This window comes from Mustela lutreola, chromosome 3, assembly GCF_030435805.1.
Source record: "Mustela lutreola isolate mMusLut2 chromosome 3, mMusLut2.pri, whole genome shotgun sequence".
NCBI lineage: Eukaryota > Metazoa > Chordata > Mammalia > Carnivora > Mustelidae > Mustela > Mustela lutreola.
Window position 1 is genome coordinate 1,111,761 of NC_081292.1, and position 13,307 is coordinate 1,125,067.

General features: G+C 65.8%; 1 protein-coding gene across 2 annotated transcripts in view; it reads left to right on the plus strand.

The window, feature by feature from the left end:
* The window catches only part of ZC3H3 (zinc finger CCCH-type containing 3), an 81,943-nt gene that overhangs the window by 18,901 nt on the left and 49,735 nt on the right, over positions 1-13,307 (plus strand). The window lies entirely within an intron of this gene.

Here is a 13,307-nt window from a genome sequence, read left to right on the forward strand (position 1 = left end):
AGGGCACGCCCCTTCCAGGCTGATGCCCTCCACAAGTCGTGCCTAACTGCAGGGCCCGTGGCCGCCGCGGACGGCCTCCGCGGGGGAGCGTGGCGTGTCTGTGCCGCCGCCTGCAGTCTTCCCCACTCGGGGCTGAGAGCCGGCTTCCACCTCCCAGGCCCGAGTCTGGGTGGAGGCGGCCCCGTGCGTGCCTGGGGGGTGGTGTGGTCATGAACCTGGTGGTTGGGCAGCTGCTTCCTCTCTCGGGGCTGGGGGCGTGGTGACCCCGGGTCCTCGCGTGTCTGGGGAGACGGCAAGATGGGAGGGGGAGGGCAGGGGGTCTGTGTGAGGGGCCGTGGGAACTGCACCCCCAGGGGTCCGCACCTGCCTGAGGCGGAAGACCCCCTGGGCTCCGCGGGGCATGGGCCTGGGGGTGGTCTTCGCTCTGGATCACGCCGGGGGTGCCGGGGGGCCAGCAGGGGCTGGCGTGTCTGGGGGCATGGGGCTTACATGAGTCTTACCTCCCGGTGTCCACCGGAGATGGTCAGGCCTGGGGCTTTGGAAAACCGCAGCTCCCCAGCCCCAGGCCCCACCTCAGAATCCGGGCAAGAGCGACTGTGGGAGGTTTGCTCTGTGTCTGGGCATCGCTCGAGTTGGGAGGTCTGGGGGAGCTGGGACAGGCCCTGGGCCGGAGCCCCTTGCCCGGTGTCTGGGGTGCCCTGCCGAAGCCTGACGCCTGGGCCGGTCACAAAGTTGCTCTCGCCACCGCGTTCCCATCCCTGCTGAGTCTGCGCCCTGTGGCCGGCCAGACTGCCGCCTTGTCTGCAAACCCAGCCTGCCTGCAGGGGTGTACCCCACCGCTCTGCAGGGGTGTACTCTAGTGCTTGGGAGCGCGTGAGCCCAGCCCTGTGAGGACACCGTGCGGACCCTGGGGCAGCGGCAGCTGTCAGGGAGTGTGTGGGGGCAGCATGCGGTGGGCGTCTGTCCGCCTGTCACTGCAGCTGCCCGCCCCGCCCGCCCCGCATACACGGCCCCTCCTCTGACCTCTCTGCTCCCCCTCCTTCCTGATACCTGATGCCTGACGCCTGTAGCTCCCCCTGCAGCTGCGGCCTGCCCTTCTGTGGGCTCCTGCTGGGGAGCCATGGGCTGGGCTCTGGGGCTCCTGCCCTGTACCGAGGGCCCTGGGGGCAGAGGTGGGCCATCTTTGAGCGTGCCAGGGCGTGGCCCACCTGGCTGGTACCCTTCCCCTAGTGCTGGCCCAGCAAAGGCCAGCCTGGCAGCTGGGGTTCTAGGACCGGCATGCGGTGATTTTCTGTGAGCGACCGCTGCTCGTTCTAGAGTTTTTTTCCAGGCCACCTGGCAGGCTTCTCCCTTTAGCCTGGGCTCAGAGGAAGCAGTGGGGTCACCCGAGAAAAGGCCTTGCTGTGGCGAGTGGGACACTGTGCCCTGGCCAGAGGCCTTGGGCTCCCCTGGGCGCCTGGACCGCAGGCCACCTGGCAGCTCCCCAGCGCCCACGGACTCTGGCCAGGCCTTGCCCTGGTGACGTCAGGCTGGGAGAGGGGACCCGGGGATCCCCTGGGCAGTTCCCTGTGATGGCTGCAGCCCGTGCACGTCATACACCCGTGGGGCTGTGCCGGCTGCCCTGCGGGCTGGGGTTGCTGTGCCTGTGGGGGCAGCTCCCCCCGCTGTGCCCCCATCCCTGAGGGAGAGGACGGGAGTCAGCCGGGAGGAGGCAGGCTCTGCGCATGCCCTTCCTTTCCCAGGGGCTGTATGGCTCCAGTGGCTTCGCCGTTGGAGTCACCGTCCGCAGTGCTCTGCGCCTTGCCTGCCCCCGGCCCCCAGGACAGGGAACTGGCCCTTTCCGCATCGCGGCTGAGAGTGCGGGGTTGTCTGTCTGGGCGTGGTGGGCACGTCCAGCCCCTTCCTGACCACCAGCCGCCCCCCCGGCAGCAGGTGCCAACTGTGGGCCGACTGTGTCCCCTTGGCTGTACCGGCCCGGCTCGAGTGGCCTTGGTGCTGTCAGTGAGTGTGGGCGTGGCCTCACCTTTCACTGGGGGACTTAGGACCCCCCCGAACATCGCTCCTCAGAGCCTCTGGTCTCCTGGGGTTTCAGCCGGGCTGAGGGATGTGACTGACCTTGTACCTTTCAGGCTGTCTCTCCTGGCCCCGGGTGGACCAGGCCCGCAAACGGAAGTGGGTGCAGAGGTGACAGAGCACTGGCCATTTCGTGAGGGCACGCACTGGGGGGCCCGCGTGCCATTAGGTGCTGGCCGGCACCCGGTCTGGCTGGCACTTAGGGCTGAGGCCTTGGGCCCCTGCACTGGGCACGCGAGCCCTAGCCAGGGCACAGGCAGGAGGCGTTGGGCTGGGACCCTGGGGCTGCTCCAGGGCCTCTGCTGCTGGGCTGGCTTCAGGTCTTGTCCCTGGGCAGGGGTAGGGATGTGGGAGGAGGTGCTGGGGTCAGCTCTGTTCACCTGCACAGGGCCTGGTGGGCGACCAAGCTCTGTGCTTGGTCCCATCTAGGTCACAGGGAGGACGGGCTGCCCGCACTGGGTCCTGCCAGGCAAGGAGGACTGCGGTGGGTAGAGGGAAAGCGGTTGGCATCGGGCAGGCGGGACTGTGGGGTCATCTGGGCCCTGTGTCGGGCACGGAACGGGGCTGTCTCGAGAGGAGTTCCAGTACTTCTGTGGTCCTGGCCCCCAGAGTCCCTGAAGCTCGGGGTGGGGGCAGGACTTGTGCAGGCTGGGCCCTGGCAGGGACCCCACGGGTGCTCAGGGTCGGGCTTGTAGGTGCTGCCGCTGCCTCTTCTGATGTGTGCCCTGGGGGGCCCTTCCCGGCAGGGGCTGCGGGAGGCCCACCTGCCGTAGGAGGCTTGGGCCCTCTGTGCCCCCTGCCGTTTCCCCAGGGCATAGCAGGTCTTGCCAGAAATCTGCTGAATGAATGAATGAGCAAGTTCCTGCCAGAATTTTCTGCAGGGACAGGACAGTGTTGGCCCTTCCCGGGGACGGCCTTCTGTCAGAGGCTGGCCTGCGTGGGGGGCGGAGCGCCGGGGTCCGCACCTCCGAACAGCCCGCCTTGTGCCAAGTCCGCTCCTTCTGGGGCTCTTCCTTGGTCTTCAGTCGCTTCTGGAGCTTCGTGTTGCCTGTGTTGTCTCCTGAAGGCGTTCTGTGGCCCGGGTCACTCGATCCCCCGCGCGTAGTGTGTGGGCATCCAGGCCGCATAAGTGGGAGCTGTGGGCTGGTCTGGCTCGGTCTCTTGCTGTGGCCGACTGACCCCGAGTACCACGGGCTGAAGTAAATCCGGTGGGGGCGCGCGGGTGGTAGCAGCCGCCTCGGCTCAGGATGGTTGAGGGGTCCCCAGGGTCACCGAGATCAGGGCTGGGGTCTGAGCACACAGGAGGGTGCAGGCCTGTCTTGTGACACGTGGTAAGGGCAGGAGGCGTGGGCTAGGTCCCCGGGGCATGAGCTCCTTCTCCGTGAGGCTGAAGCCCCAGGACCCAGCATGCAGTATGGCGGGTCCCTGTGCCCTGATGGGTCCGACTGCTCCTTGACGCCCGTGTGCCCCCCGCATACCCGTGCGCTCCCCACACGCTGCCCTGGGGTGCCGCAGTCCCTCCAGGGCCTGCTGAGCCCAAGGAGGGTCGGCCCTCGCTGCGGGAGGTGGTCTCGAGGTGCTGGAGCCCGGGCGGCTGCAGGCAGGTCAAGGGATGCCCAGTCCCAGGACATCCTGGCCGAGCTGCTCTGCCCAAGGTCCGCCGGGGCGCCTCAGGGAGCAAGCCGCTGGGGTCTGCTGCAGGCGGGGTGGGCAGTGGCCAAGGCCGGCCCGGCTCCCCAGCTTCTCAGCCGTGCTCCTCGCCTGTGAAGGAGGGCCCCGGTGGGTGGGGCGTCTTCCTGGCGAGGGCGGCCCCCTCACCTGGAGTGCCTGGCCTGGAGGTTCTCTCCCTGCCTGGATTCCCCTGGTTGCCTGCCACACGCCGCCTTGACCTTCCCGGTGTGGGGGAGGGGAGCTTCCTGAGCTCCCGGGGCTGGGCGGGCTTCCCCCTTCCCCCCATAGCAGCGTGGTTAAAAGGGGAGGGTCGACCCCCCCCATAATCTATAGTAGCTGTCACGGAGCAAACTACTGCCATCTCATACAGACCGGTCAGGTGTCGGCGCGATCGATGGCTCGCGCACCATAATTATAGGAACGAGCGGCTCGAGTTGCTTGAGTGAGTGTGAGAAGAGTAGGGTCTCCATCTTCCCTCTAATAGGGCCCTGACAGTCTGTGGCGGCGTCGGCGCTGCGTCTTGGGCTGACGGTGTCGTCATTAAACAGCAGGTAGTGTGCGGCGACAGCGAGCACGGCCCGCTGGGGGACAGGCAGCCGACCGTGGCTGTTTGTCATCAATGAGCTGCCCGCGCTCTTCAGGCCTCCGTGCCGCCGGCTGCTGGCTGACGTATGGCCTGTCGGGCTGCCTCTGTGATTTGATAATCGGTAACTTTCTCAGGGCCGATCCCTGGCGCGGCGGTGACCGTGCTGCAGGAAGGCGGGCGGCCAGCACCTGCGGGCCACGGGGTGCACGTGGGACGCCAACAGGGCGGGGCAGGCTGCTGCCCATCGCACCCCCCAGGTTCTGGGGTCCTCCTGCGCCTCTGTCCCGGCGGTGTGCGTGCTCGCATCCGCCTGGCCTCCCCACACCAGCCCGTGCTGGTTCTGGCTGGGACGCCCTGCCTCAGCGATCCTGGCATTTCTGCGGGCTGGTCTCTGAGCAGAGGGGAGCCAGAGCCCTCCTGAGAGCTTCCCGACGAGCCCGTGGGAGCGCTGACCTCCTGCGGCCTGGCGTGCAGAGCAGGGGCATCCTGGGTGCCTGGGAGCCTCTCCAGCTGCCCTGTGTCCTTGCTCGTGGCCACCGCTGGAGACGAGGGCCAGACCGCCTCCCTGCAGCCGGGCTTTTCCAGTATTCGAAGATCTGGGAACCACCAGACACAGGAAAAGTGGAGTGATTTATTAGACTCATAAAAATTCATACTTTGTGACTGCAGTCATCGCGTTCCTGAAGCTTGTTGGCGCTCCGTGTGTGGCAGCTCCTGCCGTGAGCGCGGGGGCAGGGTGTCCGCCGTCTTCTGCCTGGGCCGCTGTCACGCCTCGTTGGGAGAGCCATCGGGGCCCTGCCAGCACGTGAGCACCTGCTGCCGCTGCGCTTCCACGGGTGGGAGCCCGAGGGCCGGGCCCTGCCTCCCGTGTGCTCTGTGCACCTCCCTGCACCCGCTGCCTGGGCTGGGACTGTCCAGGGCCGGGGGGACAGCAGGCTCGGCCAGGCGAACAGGGCACTTGTGCAAGAGGGTGCCTGCCTGGAGACACGTTTGGCGCGCCTTCACGGGATGGGGGCACGTGGGCCTCCTGGCAGCTGTGTTTCTGGCTGGTGTCCGTGGGAGCTGAGCCTCTGTCCATTCTGTCCCTCCTCTGGGACCCTGCACAGAGGCCCCTTGGCTCCCCAGCCTGGGCTCTGTCCTGCATCTGTGCATTGAGAGCCCGACATGCCCCGTTGGTTCGGCCACGCACTGGGCATCGTGTGCTCTCTGTGGAGGACGTGAGGGCACAGAGGCCCCCAGCTTCGTATGGAGATGTCCCACTAGAGCTGACCACTGCCCACCCTGCCTGGGTATTTGGGTCCTCCCCTGCAGACAGCAAAGGGGCTTAGAGGGTGAGGGGGCGGGGCGGGGGGCGGGGGCTGGGAGCCTTTTATGGAAACTGCTTCTGTCTGTGTCCACACAGGTCGCGGTGGGGTGCCCGGCGCCTACCAGTGCCCGCCTCCCGGCTGTGTGGACACCTGCAGGCATTTGGCTTCACGCTTGATGGGTGGGAAGTTGTGTGCAGCAGTGCTCATCTCCCACGTCCCCTCGCGGTGACCCTCGCTGACTCCGCGAAGGCGGTTGGGAGGCCGCGCGGCCCGGTGTGCGTCCGGTGTGCGTCCGTGTTCCTGCTCGGGGCCTGGTGGGGAGCGGCCGGCAGCAGGCGGGGAGCCTGGGGCACTCGCTCAGCCGCCGGCTGTGTCTGAGGCCACGGTGGGGGGCCGCAGAGATTCCCTGAGGCCCCCAGAGCCCAGGCGAGGGTTGTGCGTCTGTGCGATGGCAGCACACACCGCAGCCGAGCCTGGCTGCAGGGGGGGCCTAGACGGGTGCGCAGGGGGTGCTGACTGGAGGGACAGGGGCAGGGCGTGTCCTTGCGTCTCGTCTCACGTGGAGCAGTGTGCGGACGGGCCTTGGGGAGGCCGGTGCGGGGCCCCTGCTGGCGCTCAGCAGGCTGCTGGGTCTGTGGGGAGGCTCAGACGCCCCCTGGTAGGCCTGGGTGTAGGCAGGCAGGTGTAGGTGCGGACCCAGGCGTCCTGCTGCTGCCCCACATGCGTTGAGCTACGTACTCAGAAGGCGAAGACCACGGGCTAGAGAGGAGGAGGAGGGCCAGCCGTGGGTCCTGAGCACAGGGGGAGCGGCCGGAAGAATCATCTCCAGGGAAGGTGCCCCGGGCGGAGGCCACTCGGGAGACAGGGAAGAAACCCTCCGGCGGGGAGCTCCAGGCGGGCCAGGAAGAGGTTCCCACGCTGTTTCGCTTCCGCCTTTGAGCCCGTGCGCGCTCGGGTGGGTTCCCTCGCCTGTGAGCCCGGGCTGCTTGTGCGGCTCACCTCCAGGGCTGAGAGGTGCTGTGGGGACCTGACCAGCACCTGCTTCCTGGGCACCTCGGGACAAGGCTGGGATGGTCGGGGCCAGGAGGCCTTCCCTGTCTGCTGTGCATGCAGCCAAGTGCCCTGGGGAACTTCCCTTGGGGTTTGCTGGGTCCGCCTGGCTTCCTTAGCAGCCGTCTTCCTTAGGAGCCGGCCACAGATGCGGGACAGGGTGAGCCCAGGCCGGGTGGAGAGCCATGTGGGGAGCACGGGCTGTTTTCTTTTTCCTGGAAGGTTGGCTGCCCACCAGGCTGAAGCGGCAGAAGGCCCAGGACTGTTCCTCTGACACTCGCTAAGCACAGCTCCTGTCTGGTCCCAGTGCCCATCCGCCCTGTGCACACCACATCAGCCCTATCCCACAGCAGCGCTGTCCCTGCTGGAATGGGACCCAGCTTGGTGGGCTCTGCCTGTGGCCTCGACAGTCCCGCCAGGAACAGGCTGAGCGGCCTGGTCTGTAGGAAGAACCCAGCGAGCCTCCCGGGCCTGAGCTGCCTGCGTGGGTCCCTGGGGCTGTTTGCTGCCTCTTTGCTAGGTGGTAGGGCTTGGACTGGGAGGGAGACATGGCCAGCTTGTCCCTCGGGGTCCTGGCAGAGCCCTGTTGCTCGCCCCAAGCCGGGGCAGGTGGTGTTGGCTGGGCCCCCAACCTCACCAGCGTCCGTAGAAACCAGGCTCTCGGTGTCCTCCTCCAGGCTGCCGTTCTAGCTGCTGGTCTCCCAGGAGCCCAGAGGCGCGGCCCATCTGAGGCCCCCAGCCCTGCGTCTAGACATCCATCCTGGCTAAGTGCAGAACCGAAGGGTCTGGGGGGGGGGTGAGAGCCCTGGTGGGTCCACAGGGGGCTGGCAGCCAGGCCGCGTGAGCAGAAAACGACCTCGCCCGGCGTACACACACTGGTGCCGCAGGCGGGGTGGTTTGGGCTGGGGGGCCCCGCTGTCAGAGTGGGGTGCAGAGTTACTGGGGCAGCCCCCAGGCCAGCAGCTCCTGCAGAGACTGGGGAGAAACTGGCCTGAGCCTCCGTGGGCCGGGGAGGGGGAGGGCGATCCAGCAACCCCCCCGCCCCCAGCACCTGAGGACCAGAGCCTGCACCGCGCGGGGTGCCCCTCTCCCTTCTTCCTGCGGACGGTGTCTGTCCTGCTCCTCTTGGCCTCTGGGCCTGCCCGCCCCTCCAAAGGGTCTCAGGCCCGTTTCACCCCCAGATGCCGCTCTGGCGTCACCTTCTCCAGGCTCACAGGGTTCACTGAGGGGACAGCTCAGATGACGGCTGCTTTGGGAAATGCCTGGGTGGGCGGCCAGTGTCTAGAGAGGGCAGGCGCCCCTCACTTTCTTCTGGGCCTGACAGCCCTTCCCCTGGCCGCGGCCTGGGCTGCTGTGCCTCTGAGAGCTGCTCTGGTGCCTAACCCCCTGCCGAGAGGTGCAGGATGTCTGTGCCCCTGCGGGCAGAGCCTCTCCTGCCCCAGGGAAGACGGAGTGTCCTGCTGACTTCCGCTCTGCCTCTAGTGGTGGCCACGGCACTCCTGCCAGGCTCCAGGCCCAGAGACAGCTCAGATGCAGGGGAGGGTTTTGGGTGTGAGAACGGTGCTCCCTGTGGAAGGCTTCTCTTTGTGCTCCCCTGTCGTCGGGAGGGGCTGCCCCACCGAGCCCCCACCCTGGCCCGCCTCGCCAGGGTCCTGCGAGGCTGCTCTGGTGCAAGGTTCCGTGTCCACTGCATGGTTCTCCTGCAGCTGGGGGTTGGGGGGAAGTGCACTCCGGGGCCCCTCCTGCTGCCGAGAAGACCAGGGGCCTCTGGGCTGACCTGCGCCTCCCCTGTCCCCTCCCCCGCCAGGTAAACATGGGAAGGTAAGGGCCTGGCTCTCTGGGGACCCTTTCTCAGCTCAGGATCTGTGGGCTGCTCGTTGCCTGCACACTGACTGGACCCACCTGTCCTGCTTGGCCCAGCCTGTCCCCATGTCTGTCCGTGTCACTGTCCCTGGGGTGACACAGAGTCTGGGAGCAAGGTGAGGCTTCAGCCGCAGGTGTGAGCCTTGTGCTACCCTTGAGGCAGTGCAGGGCAGGCCTGACCCCGTGCTAGCCAGCTCCTCCCTGGGTTCCAGTAGCCCCCGGAGGCCCCCTCCCCATGTCTACCAGGAGAAGCCAGAGCACTGGCCGCCTAGAGCCTATGGCCATGCTGTCCCCTCTCTTTGACCCCGCTCAGGGTCCTCCTCCCCAACCCAGGCCAGCGGACGCAATGCTGGGGGTGCTTCCCGGCAGTCCCGCCTCTGGGGTGCACCTGTTTGCACGTGGGTGGGCTTTCAGTGTGGTCACAGCCGGCAGCGGGAGGCTGGTCTGGGAGTCTTGCTCTTGCCGAAGAACAGGGTTGTGGCCAGGGCCTGCCCTGAAAACTGTGGGTGCCAAGACACAGGCACAGGCCTTGCAGAGAGGGGATCTGGGAGTGTGCCCCACACCAGCAGCCTTCAGCGTGCAGGGGCCTCCTGTCCTCTCTCTGGGGTGCAGCAGCCCGCGTCTTTGCCCAGGAGGAGACTAGGCTGGTTCCCACGGCTCGACACCCTGCCTACCCTGTCCCCTCATCTGCCTGATGCCAGAGCTCCCCCTCCCGGGATCGAGGACTCCAAGGCCAGATCTTGGGCCAGGCCACAGCTGGTGCCTCCTCCGGAACTGCCTGGGAGGAAGACCTTTCCGACCACGGAAGAACGCGTCTGGGCATGTGGAGGCCTGTGATTGGCACCCATAGGCCCTGGGCAGCCAGGGGCCCCTGCACCCATCCCAGTGAGGCACGGGTGGCTGGCGTCATGGGGACAGGCCCGTCGCAACCTGAGCCGATGAGGACCGGAGGATGGTTTAGGAGCAGAAGAGAAGCCACTGTGGCTCCTGAACCGCGGAGCTGTAGCTGGTCTTCAGCCAGCAAAGGGCGTGGGCTGTTTGGGGGTGCTGACGTGTCCGCGTCGCCATCTGGGGAGCAGAGCCGGCAGTGGGCACGAGAGGTGGGTCTCGGCGAATTGTGCCCTGGGGAGCCACAGCTGGTGGGAGGCCCACCACCGCAGCCTCCCCGGCAACTGGGCGCCCCATCCCCAGTTGGAGGGCTCCCCCCACCACCACGTTGCCGTGGCCCTGAGAAGCTGGAGGTCTGGGGCTTGGCCTGGTGCCCCTCCTTCAGGAGCACAGCTGAGTTTCTGGGCAGATTGGCTTCCTCGTGCACGGGTCTCCAGTCCTGCTCTGTGGGCACAGGTGGCTCATGTGGCTGATTCTGGTGAATTCTGTGTTCAGGTACTGGTCACTGGCTTTCTGCTCAGCAGTCCCATCCCCTAGTTGGCATGAAGGGCCAGAGGCGGCCATGCCCTTGGACTGTACCTCCACCAGCAACACCCTGGCTCCCTCATGCTGCCTGGCCCCAGAGCCTTAGGGGAGAGGCTTCTGGAACAGCGTGGGAAGCCCGGCTGTGGACTCATTGGCTGCCTTCCTGTGGCATCCTCAGCCTCTTGCCCAGTTGGCCTCTTTCTGGAGGCCCCGGTGCCCCCATCTGTGGCCTGTTGCTGGCAGCGGGGTCGGGAAGCTGTGGGGCCTGGGACACGTGATCCCTGCCCCCCACCCCAGGCCTTTCCTGAGGGAGCCAGATGCGGACAGTTGGGTGCTGCAGGGGACATTTAGTGGCCCTGGGTTGGCCGGGCTCATTTTTGATGCCCTGCACACCAGCTGGTCACATCTTTGCATATCTTTGCACAGAGTTTTTATCTTTTTCTTATTCATTAAACAATTGTGAGATTAGTAACTCATTTTCTACCTAGTTATTGCCCTTTGAAGTTCCATAAAAATTTGAACTCCGTCTCAACTCCTGCTCTGCAGTAACACAGAGAGGGAGCCGTGACCTCTGTGGGATGGGCTCGGCCGTCTGTGGTGGCTTCTCTGAGCCGGGGGGCGGCGGGGGTTGCCGCCTACGGGCTGGGCCGCGGTCCTCCTTCCTCTGCCGCCCGCCTCTGCCGGCGGCCCCGGGAGGGACTGGTGAGGGACTGGCCGGGGCTGGCGTGCTCCCCGCTTCCGCAGCCGCATCCCGGAGGGCGGCACACGCGGGGCTCGGCACTTGGGTCCCAGGCGCTGTGGACCTCGGCGGCCTCCCCTACCCCGGCAGCGGGCCTACCTGTGTGTGCGGTACCTGTCCTGGGCACAGGAAGGCCCCCGGCGGCCTGGGCGTCTCCCCCACCCCCGCAGGGCCAGCCCCGGTCCGACTGCAGGCACACGGGCTCTGCTGATAGATGGGCTCATACCCCGCTCAGATATGATGCCAGCAGTTTTTTTGTACTTTGTCTTCCATTGCGGTAGTAAAGTTTTTAATTAGGAAAGCTAATGAGATCGATTAGTCATTAGAAGTGACCTCTGCACGGCAGGGCGGAGAGGGCTGTGTGTGTGGGCCTGATAACGCGGCGCCCGGGCCTCGTTGGCAATAAAGGCGCGAAGGGTTTGATTTGAGTGAAATGTGCCACGGGGAATACATCATGCGGAGAAAAAAAATTACAACCCTGGGAGTCTGTAATGAAGGGAATTAAACCCACACCCTCTCTCAATAACATGATTATCTACACAAACCCTCCGCCAGCCCGGAGGAATGGCAGGCTGCTGGGGCTGCCTTCCCAGCCACGGGGTCGGGGCAGGGCCTGGGTGCCCGCGGCTCGGGGACGCCACCTCCCGGCCTGGCTGCACAGGCCCTCCACCTCCGGAGCGGGACACCCCCACTCCCTCCCGCCCCAGCTTCCTGGTCCCCGAGCGCCGGGTGTGACTTCAGGATCCTCACGTCCGTTGGCCGTGCGGGCACACCGCCCATCTCCCTCTGTGCCCTCGGCAGGAGTGCCCCGGACAGTCTTCCCGGGGTCACAGTCATGGGCACTTCCACTGCCTGTGTCCAGCACTGCCTGTCGGGGAGAGACGGGGAGCAGGAGTGGCCTGCAGGCCGCAGTGGGGGCAGGGCGTGGGTAGGTGTGCCCCCTCTCCCCTCCACCTCCACCTGGTGGAGGCCTGGCGGTTGCCAGTGTGAAGGAGTGGACACCAGCCGGCCTTTTAAGAGGAGGTCTGCCTTATGACTTTGTGCTTTCCTAGAAATGGTAATGGGGCACTAATAACTAAAATGCAGTAAGTTAAGCAAAAAATTGGCTTCACGATAGGTCTGCAATGTGCAGGAACATATTCTATGTGCTGCTGCCTGTTAGGTTGAATGCAGAGCCTGGGCCTTTGGGCATGGGGTCTGGGGGCTTCCTGGAGGAGGTGGCAGGGTAGTGCATTCTGAAGAGGGGAGCAGAGCTGGGCTGGGCTCAGGGTTCCCTGTGCTCAGGAGGGATAGGATGAGGGTGGTGAGGCAACCGTGCCCCCAAGCAGGAATCTGGCCACAGAGCCAGGGCTGCGTGGCGCCAGTGGGGGTGGGGGGGGCACCTCACATCCCAGAGCAGTGGGGAGTGGCTACCCTGGAAGGCCCCTGCGCCAGGGTCAGGGGCTGTAGGCGTGTGTGCCGTCCAGATGCGAGGGCTGTGGGAGGAGGGAGGCTGTGGGCCTGGGGACTTCAAGGAAGTCTGTTAGCTGGGACAAGGTGTTACTGATTTTGTTTGGTCTACCCTCACCCGCAAGACCTTGAACATTCGGTTCAGCAAATGTTTGTCTACTGATGCCGGCTGTATGCTAGGCTCTCCCCTATGTCCCAAGAGTGCGTGGGGTGGCCAGAGCAGAGTTCTGCGCACTGTGGCCACTCAGCAAGACCAGGTGTCCCTGGTGGTACTGTGTTGCCTTTGCTTTTGCTGAGCTTTTCCTTTTTCTCCGTGAGTTCCCAGAGCTGCTGCTTTTGGAGGGAGACAGAATGACAAGAGACACCGAGGCAGGGACAGAGACGAGTGGGGGAGGGGGACTGTCCCTTTGCTGGGGTGTCTGGCCCAGCCTCGCCTGCATGTGTCATGGCTCCCTTTGGGGGGCAGCAGCTATATGGGAAGAGCTCTGCCCTGCCTCGCGCACTCTATGGGCCTTGAAGCCCCATGTCCAAGGGGCGTCCACACTCTCCTTGGTCTGGCAGCAGAGGCAGATCCTCTGGGGGCACTTGGGAGGCTGTGAACCACGCTGTGTCCTGGCCTGGCCGTGTGGGTGCATGGGAACCCTGGCAGAAAGTGAGGGACACCTGCAGGAGGGGGTCTTCTGACATCTGGACCTGGAGGCAGGGTACCAGTCGTCAGGCAGTTACTTTGCCGTGTGGGGGCAGTGGTGCCTATAGGGTAGGCTCGTTCTGCTCGCTCCCAGCCAGCTGAGAGGGTACCGTGGGCTCCGGCAGGCTGGGAGCCTGGAGAGGTCTGTGGGCCACGGTGCCGATGTGGGGCCTGGCTGCGGGCGAGAGGTCTGTCGGGTCCAGGGCTCCCAGGGATGAATTCTAGATGCCGTCTGTAGATCCGTAAGGGCTCTTTGTGGGCTGGTGACAGGGAGGTTCGCAGTCTGGCTCGGGGTTTATGGGTGCTGGGACGGTGCCTCTTGGGGCCCAGGGGAGCAGACAGAGGTCGTGGTGCCCTGGCCTTGCTGTCAGGGGAGTGGAGTGGCTGCCACGGGGCACAGTTGCGGCGGGGGATCTGCAGGTTTGGGGCTGTCATGTGTCTGCCCTGTGCCCTCTCCTGGGCGGTCCT